At 46.8% G+C, this 9,487-nt stretch overlaps 2 long non-coding RNA genes across 3 annotated transcripts; one reads left to right on the plus strand and one right to left on the minus strand.

Annotated features, from left to right (window-relative positions):
* Positions 1–240: 240 nt before the first annotated feature.
* LOC140188576 (uncharacterized) lies at positions 241–2,838 on the minus strand. Of its 2 annotated transcripts, none has more exons than XR_011883330.1 (3): positions 2,490–2,838; positions 1,961–2,028; positions 241–1,186 (listed from the first exon to the last, which is right to left on the minus strand). It is a non-coding gene; the product is annotated as an uncharacterized lncRNA (long non-coding RNA). The 2 variants fall into 2 exon arrangements; XR_011883329.1 differs by having other exon boundaries at positions 1,961–2,144.
* Positions 2,839–5,080: 2,242 nt separating this feature from the next.
* On the plus strand, positions 5,081–6,632 carry LOC140188635 (uncharacterized). Its single transcript, XR_011883343.1, has 2 exons — positions 5,081–5,327; positions 5,451–6,632. It is a non-coding gene; the product is annotated as an uncharacterized lncRNA (long non-coding RNA).
* Positions 6,633–9,487: the final 2,855 nt, after the last annotated feature.

Genomic DNA, 9,487 nt, shown 5'->3' on the forward strand with positions numbered 1-9,487 from the left:
AGTTGTATGGGTCCTAGTGCCCTTCCCTTGGACAACATCGGAGGTGTGGAGAGGGGAGACTTGCAGCGTGAACAACTGTCAGTCTTCCATACAACCTTGCCCAGGCCTGCGCTCTGGAAACCTTCCAAGGTGTCAATCCATGGTCTCATCAGACTAATGGACGCCTATACATTATTATTCTATCATGGATTTATTGAGTATGCCTGGAAGAAAATGAATCTTAGGGCTGTATATGGTGACATATATGTACTTTAATAGTAAATTTGTTTTATACATTGAACTTTGAACATTAGGTACGCTAATCATCATTGACGTGATGGGCTGAATGTCCTGTTTCCATGCTGAACATTGCTGGTACTCTTGTCAATCTGAACCTGTTCTCTGACCTGGGGCCAATGAGTTTGTACCTGTGCTGTATTGTCCTCTGTTCTCTGCCTTCTAGTTATTAGACAGTCCTACCTGGGGAAACTGGCTGTGAATAGCAGTTAGTCAGCACACCACTTTACAGCATCAGTGATCACCAATCGGGGTTCAATTCCTACCTCTGTCTGTAAGCAGTCTATATGTGGGTTTTGTCCTACGTATGGGTTAAGTTTAGTAACATGCTATGTTGGTACTGGAAGCTTGGTGATACTTCTGGGCTGTCTGCAGCACATCCCCAGACTTTGTTGGTCACTAATGCAAACAAAATTTTATCACTGTATGTTTCGACAGGACCAGCTCTTCCTTCAGTTAGTCCTGACGAAGGGTCTCGGCCCGAAACGTCGACTGTACCTCTTCCTAGAGATGCTGCCTGGCCTGCTGCGTTCACCAGCAACTTTGATGTGTGTTGCTTGAATTTCCAGCATCTGCAGAATTCCTGTTGTCCAGGTCTGATGTGTTGTCTGATCTGACCCCTGCTGGCACACAAAGGGACTGCAGCAGTGAAGGATTATTACAATGAAATGCAATTCAGTTGCTCTGTGTTTTAATTAAAATTACAGGGAAAAGCCATTCAGCCCATCAGTGGTGCTGCTCCAATCTCTGTGGGTAATGTTCAACCTCACAGTTCATCTCTCTGACGTCCTTGGATCTCAAATAGTCCAGAATCCCGGAAAATAGCTCTGATCTGTGACTCCAAGGGGACATGGAGATTATCTGTAACCCCAGAGTATTCCGTGACACCCAATATGCAAAAGAAGTCAATCTGTGCCAATAATAAACAAACAAACAGTTTAATGAATGAATGAATCAATTAGTTGGCAATTAGTTAATATTAGTTGACAATTAATAACTATTTAACAACCAATTAATAATTAATGAATTAGTTATTTAGTTGGTTAATACTGAGAGCATGAGTTTTAGAGTCTATAGGTTGTGAAATCAGTTCAGAGTTGAGGTGAGTGAGGGTATCCCCTCTGGTTCAGGAGCCTAATGGTTGGAGGGTTTTTATGTAGTGAACTAGCCCAAGATGCCTCACAGATCTGTTAGCAGATCTAGATGATGGTGACCCACAACAGGTGTCTGGAAAGAAGAGCTGCACTGCTCGTTCAAAGAGTCAGGTTTGAAGGGCTTTGTCGTTACTGTAGCACCAGACCACAGTTTTGGTCACTGTCTGGTACGGGATTTGCGAGGTATCTGACCGCAGGATCATAAAAATGATTGTGAGGACTGTTGACAGGATCATTAGCTTCTCTCTTTTGCCCATTCGATATATTTACCAGGAGCGTTCCGTTCGCAGGGCCAACGATCCCTCCCATCCATCCAACAATCTCCGACCCCCTACCATCAGGCAGGAGGTACCGTAGCATTAGGGCAAGGACTGTTAGGATGGGAAACATCCCCCAGCCTGTGAGACTACTGAACTCCTTGTTACCGGGTCTCGTCACATATGAAGCACCAGTAGCGTTATACTGTTTAGTTTTTAACTTGTGTTGTAAGTGCATCCTATTACTTATTAATTTACTTGTGATAACATTACCTTGTATATGAGTCATATGGACTGTGTTGTGCACCTTGGTCTGGAGGAACGTTGCTTCGTTCGGCGGTCTACACATGTATGGTTGAATGACAAATTGAACTTTAGTAGAATTCATTTTAAATCCAATTTCAATTCCAGTTCTGATATGCCAGACCAACACCTTATGTTCCGTCTGAGTAGCATCCTGATGGCATGAATATAAAATTCTCCTTACGGTAAAATATTATTTCCCTCTCCCTCCCCTCTTTTATTTCCTACTCCAGCCTCTTATCTCTTCTCACCTGCTTATCACCTCCCCCGGTGACCCTCCTCCTTCCCTTTTCCTGTGGTCCACTCTCCCCTCCCATCACATTCCTTCCCCTCCAGCTCTTTACCTCTCCCACCCACCTGGCTTCACCTTCTAGTTTGTCCTCCTTCCCCTCCCCACACCTTTCTATTTCTGGCATCTTTCCTCTTCCTTTCCAGACCTGAAGAAGGGTCTCAGCCCGAAATGTCGACTATTTATTCCTTTCCATAAATGCTGCCTGACCTGCTGAGTTCCTCCAGCATTTGCTGAGAGTGTTGTTCTGGAGCTCATTGCTGTTGTGCCCACGCCCACCACTAGATGGCAGTGGCAGCCCGTGCACGAACCGGGGGGCAGAGTGCTCCGATCCGATCCGATCCGATCCCTGGGGTTGATTCACCGGGACGGACCTGGCGGGGCCACCGCCGCCGCTGTCTCTGTGCTAAAGCAGCATTATGCCTGTCTCTGCCAGACGGGTAGCGGGTGGAGGCCTTAGAGAGAACGCGTGGCTCGGTTGGTCCCTCTCTGGTCTCTGGTCTCGGTTTCAACACCCCTCTGTTAACGTTTCAGGGCAGGACGACGGGAATGACGCTTGTTTATACGGTCATAGAGCACAGATACAGGCTCTTCGGCCCAACCGGTCTATGCTGGCAATCTGCCTCCCCCCCCCCCCCCTCAGCTAGTCCCAATTTCATATGTTCGGACCATATCTCTATAAGCTAGGAGTTCCCAACCTTTTTTATGCCATGGACCCATACGATTAACCGAGGGTCTATAGACATCAGGTTGGGAACCTCTGCTCTAAAACCTTGCCCCTCCAAGTGCTTCTTGAATCAGAATCAGATTTATATCACAGACATATGTCGCGAAATTTGTAGTTTTACCGCAGCAGTACATTGCACTCCATAATTTATAAACCATAAATTACAGTAAGATAAAAAAATATATATAGTGCAACAAGAGAGTAAAAAAAATTGAGATAGTGTTCTTGGGTTCATTGCCCATTCAGAAATCTGATGGCGGAGGGGAAGAAGCTGTTCCTGAAATGTTGAGTGTGTGTTTTCAGGTTCCTGTACCTCCTGCTTGATGGTAGCAATGAGATGAGGACATGTTCTGGGTGGTGAGGGGCCTTAGTGATAGATGCTGCCTTTTAGAGGCATCGACTTTTGAGGATGTCCTGGATGCTGGGGAGCCTACTGTCCATGATGGAGCTGGCTGAGTTTCTGGAATGTGGGAGGAAACTGGAGCACCCAGAAACCCACATGGTCACGAGGGCTACGTGCAGACCTCTTACAAGATGATGTTGGAATTGAACAACGTTGCGAGCCCTGCTCTAACCTTTACGCTGCTGGGGCACCCCGTCTTACCCATGATATCTAAACACTCAAACGTAATTTAGATTTTACTGCCATGCTGGGAGAAAGGTAATAAAGATATGGACTTAAATGGGAGATAAACCTCTTTAGAACCAGTATTTCCTTCTCAGAAATACAAGAGATTCTGCAGATGCTGGAAATCCAGCGCAACACACACAATGTTGGAGGAGCTCAGCAGGTCAGGCAGCGTCTATGGAAATTAATACAGTCAACATTTCAGGCCAGGGCACCTCATGGAGGGGGGGAGGGGGGAATCACGCCAGAATAAAAGGTGGGGGGGGGGAATGGAGGACTAGCTAGACGGTGGGTGGGAAAGGCAAAGGGCTGGAGATGAAGGACCATGGGATAAAGGGAAGAGGGAGGGGCACTGGGGAGGTGAGGAGAAGAGGTAGAGGAAAGGGGGAGGGGAAATGAACAATTACTGTGCATCTTACCCAGATGGAATATAAGGTGTTGCTCCTTCACCCTGAGAGTGGCCTCGTGGTGGCAGAAGAGGAGGCCGTGGACCGACATGTCAGAATGGGGATGGGGATAGGAATTAAAATGGTTGGTCACCGGGAGATCCCACTTTTGGCGGATCTAGCTGAGGTGCTCCTTCTGTCCTCTCGATGAGTTAATTTCAATGTCACAGAGTCATAGAAAACTACAGCATAGAAACAAATGGGTCCTTTGGCCCATCTAGTTCGTGCCTAACTATTAATCTGCTTCGTCCCAGCGACTTGCTGCATGACCATACCCCTCCCATCCATGTACCTGTCCAAGCTCTCTTAAATTGTGAAATCAAAATCACACCCTCTACTTGTGCTGGCAGCTCATCCCACACTCTCACTACCCTCCGAGTGAAGAACTTTCCCCTCATGTTCCCTTCAAACATTTCACCTTTAACCCTTACCCCATGACTTCTAGTTGTAGTCCCACCTAACCTCAGTGGAAGAAGCCTGTTTGCATTTACCCTATCTATACCCTCATGATTTTGTATACCTCTATCAGATCTCCTATGCTCTAGGGAATGAAGTCCTGACCTACTAACTCACGTCCTACAGTCCTGGAAACATCCTTGTAAGTTTTCTCTGCACACTTTCAATCTTATTTACATCTTTCCTGTAGGTAGGTGACCAAAACTGCACACAATACTCCAAATTAGGCCTCACCAACATCTTATATAACTTTAACATAATGTCCCATCTCCTGTGCTCAATATTATGAAGGTCAATGTGTCAAAAGCTTTGTTTACGACCTTATCTACCTGTGCTGCCACCTTTAAGCAATTATGGACCTGTATTTCCAGATCCCTGATTCTGATTGTGAATAGTGAAACAAAGGGTGCTAGATCGCTAGTATGGGCTCAAGGGGCCGAAAGGCCTGTTTCTGAGCTGTATGACTATAAGTGATGGTACCAGGACAATGTGGAGCTGGGAGTTGCATGGGGGTAGTGTCTGGGGATGGTCGGTGAGGGAGAACTTTCACAATTACAGATTTCCACTCACTAATAAGCTTACCGACAGAAATGCTCTACGACTGGTATTATGGCATCTGTCATGTGCTGGCCCTGAAAACAAGTTAACTTATATCGGAAAGCTATTTCTAGATTTCAGCTCAGCATTCAACACTATTGTCACGCAGACCTTGGTGAACAAACTCAAACTCCTCAGTCTAAATATACCATTGTGCAACTGAGCGTCACTTTCTGGACGTACAATCAATCTATGTATGTATATAAGCTATTTTATCTATTTATATTTAATGTGTATTTTTATTATTTTGTGGTTTTTTTGTGCTGCGTTGGATTTGGAGTCACAATAATTTTGTTCTCCTTTACACTTGTATACAGGAAATGACATTAAGCAATCTTGAATCTGAACTCCAATGTGGACGGTCCCAAGCCTGGCTGTGAAAGGAGCGTTGGGCCTGGGATTAGGAGCCCCACCCTGTAAAACTCCAGAGTTACGGAAGCTGGGAGAGGAAGGATCTTGTGTGAAGTTGTGTGGTGAAAGTGGAAGGCACAGGGCCAATTGACCTTCGGCCCAGGACACAGCAGTCCGGTGAGCTGCTGTGGGTGATCCATGCTTCGGTAGCGGTGATGGGCTTTCAGAGGTGAAGAAGAATCTTGAACCTTGAATGTTATTCTATTAGAACAAAGGGAACTGTTCGCCCGAGCAACACTTCACACAGAACATGTTCTGAGTGGAACTGTGGTCGATTCATTGGTAAATATACATAGGAAGCTTGGAGGCAACATTATTTTAAAGGCTATTGTCTCCCTCCACGACTGTCCAGCAACCTCCATCTGTCTCAGGCAGAGAAGGGATTCACTTTTATCATGCTCCATTGACAGCTCACACAACACAATCTCAAAATCAAAGGACGCACTGTGTCATACAAAGAACATTCTGGAACCGGTGACACCTTTAAACCTTGCATTCAGTCAGTATTTTTGTGCTGTTGAAGGGAATTCCTGACGAGGTGTGAACCTTTGAATGGAACATCCTGCAAAAAGTAATGGATACAGCCCAGTCCGTCACTGGTAACGCCCTCCCCACCATTGAGAACATCTGCATGGTGCAGTGGTGCAGGACAGCAGCGTCCATTATCAAGAATCACCACCACCCAGGCCATGCTCTCTTCTCGCTGCTGCCATCAGGAAGGTGGTACAGGAGCCACACCACCAGGTTCAGGAACAGTTACTACCCCTCAACTATCAGGCTCTTCAACCAAAGGGGATAACTTCACTTGCCCCATCAATGAAATGTTCCCACAGTGAACTGACTAACTTTTAAGGACTCTACAATTTCTGTTCTTGATACTTATTTTTATATTTAGTATTTTTATTTGTATTTGCACGGTTATCTTTTGCACATTGGTTGTTTGCTGTCTCTGTAGTATGTAGTTTTTCATCGATTCTCTTGTGTTTCTTTCTACTTACTGTGAATGCCTGCAGGAAAATGAACCTCAGGGTGGTATGTGGGTGGCATCTATGTATGTGCTTTGATAATAAACTTACTTTGAAATTTGAGGATTGCAGTTTGTGAGATGCTTCCAGACAGAACCTTCAGAAATCCAAGGAAGAAGGGAGATAGGTGGGTAGATAGATACTTTACTGATCCCAAAGGAGGATGTTCCTGGTGGTGACATCAGGGTGGAGGTGAGAGCTGAGATAATGGATGTGGAGAAGGGGGTCCCCTCTGGGAGGGGGTTGGGAGGGGTTGGAACCAGAATGTGTAGAGTTGACAGCCCCATTGTCTACGGTGGAAGGAAATGCACGGTCGAGACCTCTGTCATGGTCCAGGGATGTGAGGGACACTGAGATCTTACCTTAACCCTCAGAGGGCCCCATGGTTGTCATCGAGAGCACTGACTGCAGACACTGAGAACTCACACCACCACGACTGGGGCATGGGCTGTTGACAGCAGCTCACCAGACTCTTCTGTCCTGGGCCAGTCTTTCACGTTGTCTCCTGGTGTAGCCCATCTTCTTGGTGTATCCTTCCTCCCCAGGGATGAGGCCTTTGGAGTTTCTGCAGCTCTGGGTTGTTATAGGATGGGGTTTCTAGCCCCATGTCCAACCCCCCTTTGTTCACAGCCAGGCTTGGGATGGTCCAAGGAGAAGTTAATGCTCACACACAGTCACTGCATTATCCATTCCACTTCAGATTCATTTATCAAAACATTAAGTGTTTGCCTTAATAAGCAACGTAACCCAAGGACGTGGTGGGGGCAGCACATTCCAGCACCAACATCGCATGTTGACAATGTTCAGCAGAACAACACAAGCAACAGCCACAGCAAAACAAGCCCCTCTCCGAACCTGCCAATGCAGCAACCTCAGCCATCGAGCCTCGACTCCGAGCTCTCCAACTGGGGGAGTCGTCCCTGGCCCAGGCACGTAGACTCCCCCTCCCCTCAGCACCGCTCCCTCGTCAGGAAATGCCTTTCAGCCACACACCAGCAGTGCTTGAATTACGCCTGAATGTTCACTGGTTCTGTCAGTGCCAATCTCAGCATTAGTGAGCAGGTACGCACCCCAGATACATGTCTCCCCCTCCCACCTCCCCCGGCTGTTTGAGACCTCTGTGGAGTGCAGTACAAGGCTCCAGAACTTCAGAGCCCCAGTCCTGGAGTGGTACACTATTGAAACAGGCCTGTTAACCCACAAAGCCCTTACCAACGCCCAGCACACACTTAAACCAACTCCAGCACCCACACCCACCCCACCAGATTCACACAAGGGGTGATCTATAGACACCAATTAACCCACTGGATCACATGACGTTGGGATGTGAGAGGAAACCGGAGTGGAGAAACACACATAACCATGGGAAAAATAGGCCAACTCCACACAGACAGCATGGGAGGCCAGGGTTGAACTGTGAGGCAGTGGCTCTACCCACTGGGCCACAATGCCACATTCACCTTCATTTCCTGAATCTTGCCACATAAGTTGACAGGCTGGTTAAGAAGGTGTATGGTGTGTTGGCCTTCATTAGTCGGGGGGCTAAGTTCAAGAGTCTTGAGGTAATTTGTAGCCCTATAAAACCCTGGGTAGACCGCACCGGAGTATTATGTTCAGTTCATTATAGGAAGGATGTGGAAGCTTTACAGAGCGTGCAGAAGACATTTACTAGGATGCTGCCTGGATTAGAGAGCGTGCCTTATGAGGATAGGTTGAGCGAGCTAGGGTTTCTCTTTGGAGCAAAGGAGGATCAGACGTTTCTTGACAGAGGTGTATAAGATGATAGGACACATAGAATGAGGGGAGAACCAGAGACTGTTTTTTCCCAGGGCGGAAATGGCTAATACAAGGGGGCGTAATTTTAAAGTGATTGGAGGAAATAATGGGAGAATGTCAGAGGTAGAGTTTTTACACAGAGAGTGGTAGGTGAGTGGAACTCCCTGCCAGGGTGGTGGTAGAAGCAGATACATTAGGGACATTTAGATAGTTACGTGGATGATAGAAAAAATGGAGGGCTAGGCAGAAGGGAAGGGCTAGATTGATCTTGAGAGAGTTAAAAGGTCGGTACAACATTGTGGGCCAAATGGCCTGTATTGTGCTGTACTGTTCCATTCCATTCCATTTTTACCCCCTGTGTTTTGGACAATGTAGAGGTAGACTCCTATTTACACCATCCATTAATTGGCCGCAGTCCTCCAGGGAGTGTTGTTAGTGCCAGCTTGGTTTTTCTGTCTCACTGTCACTTGCGGCTGGCCAAGTTCTGCCATCTGCTGTTCACGAGTGTCTCTGTGAAGTGCGTAAAGCAAATGGAGAACGCCTGGACTCCGCTTACTCACTGCAGAACAGTCTGAGGCACTTACTAATGGTGCCCGCCTGTTGCTATTTATTGCGACATTAGCAACTGGAACTGTAGACCCAAGTTGACATTCTTAAAGTCATCTGAGGCTGATTAAGTGACTTGGGTCTCAATTTTCAGCTAGGTAATTCCCACGTGGAAGTGGGTTAGTGAAGTTCCTGCCCTCACAAGGACACCTCTATTGACTACAACTCTGCATACAGTACCAGAGTTCCAAATAGACTTATCTCCAAAGCGCTAGGACAAAAGGCTCTATGTCAAAGGAGCAGAAGTAGGCCATTTGACCCATTAAGGCTGCTCTGACATTCAACCATGGATGATCTATTAACCCTCTGTGCCCCATTCACTTGCCTTTCTACCCTCTGGCTGAAGAAAATTTTCCTCATCTTTGTTCTAAGTAGATGCCCCTCTATTTTGAGGTTGCCCCCGGTCCTAAATCCCCCTCCCCCCCACTATAGGAAACTTCCTCTCCACATCAATTCTGTCTAGGCCTTTCAATATTTGATAGATTTCAATGAGATCCCCCCTCATTCTTCTCAACTCTAGTGAGTACAGGCCCACA

The sequence above is a fragment of the Mobula birostris genome, chromosome 27 (genome assembly GCF_030028105.1).
Source record: "Mobula birostris isolate sMobBir1 chromosome 27, sMobBir1.hap1, whole genome shotgun sequence".
Lineage (NCBI taxonomy): Eukaryota > Metazoa > Chordata > Chondrichthyes > Myliobatiformes > Myliobatidae > Mobula > Mobula birostris.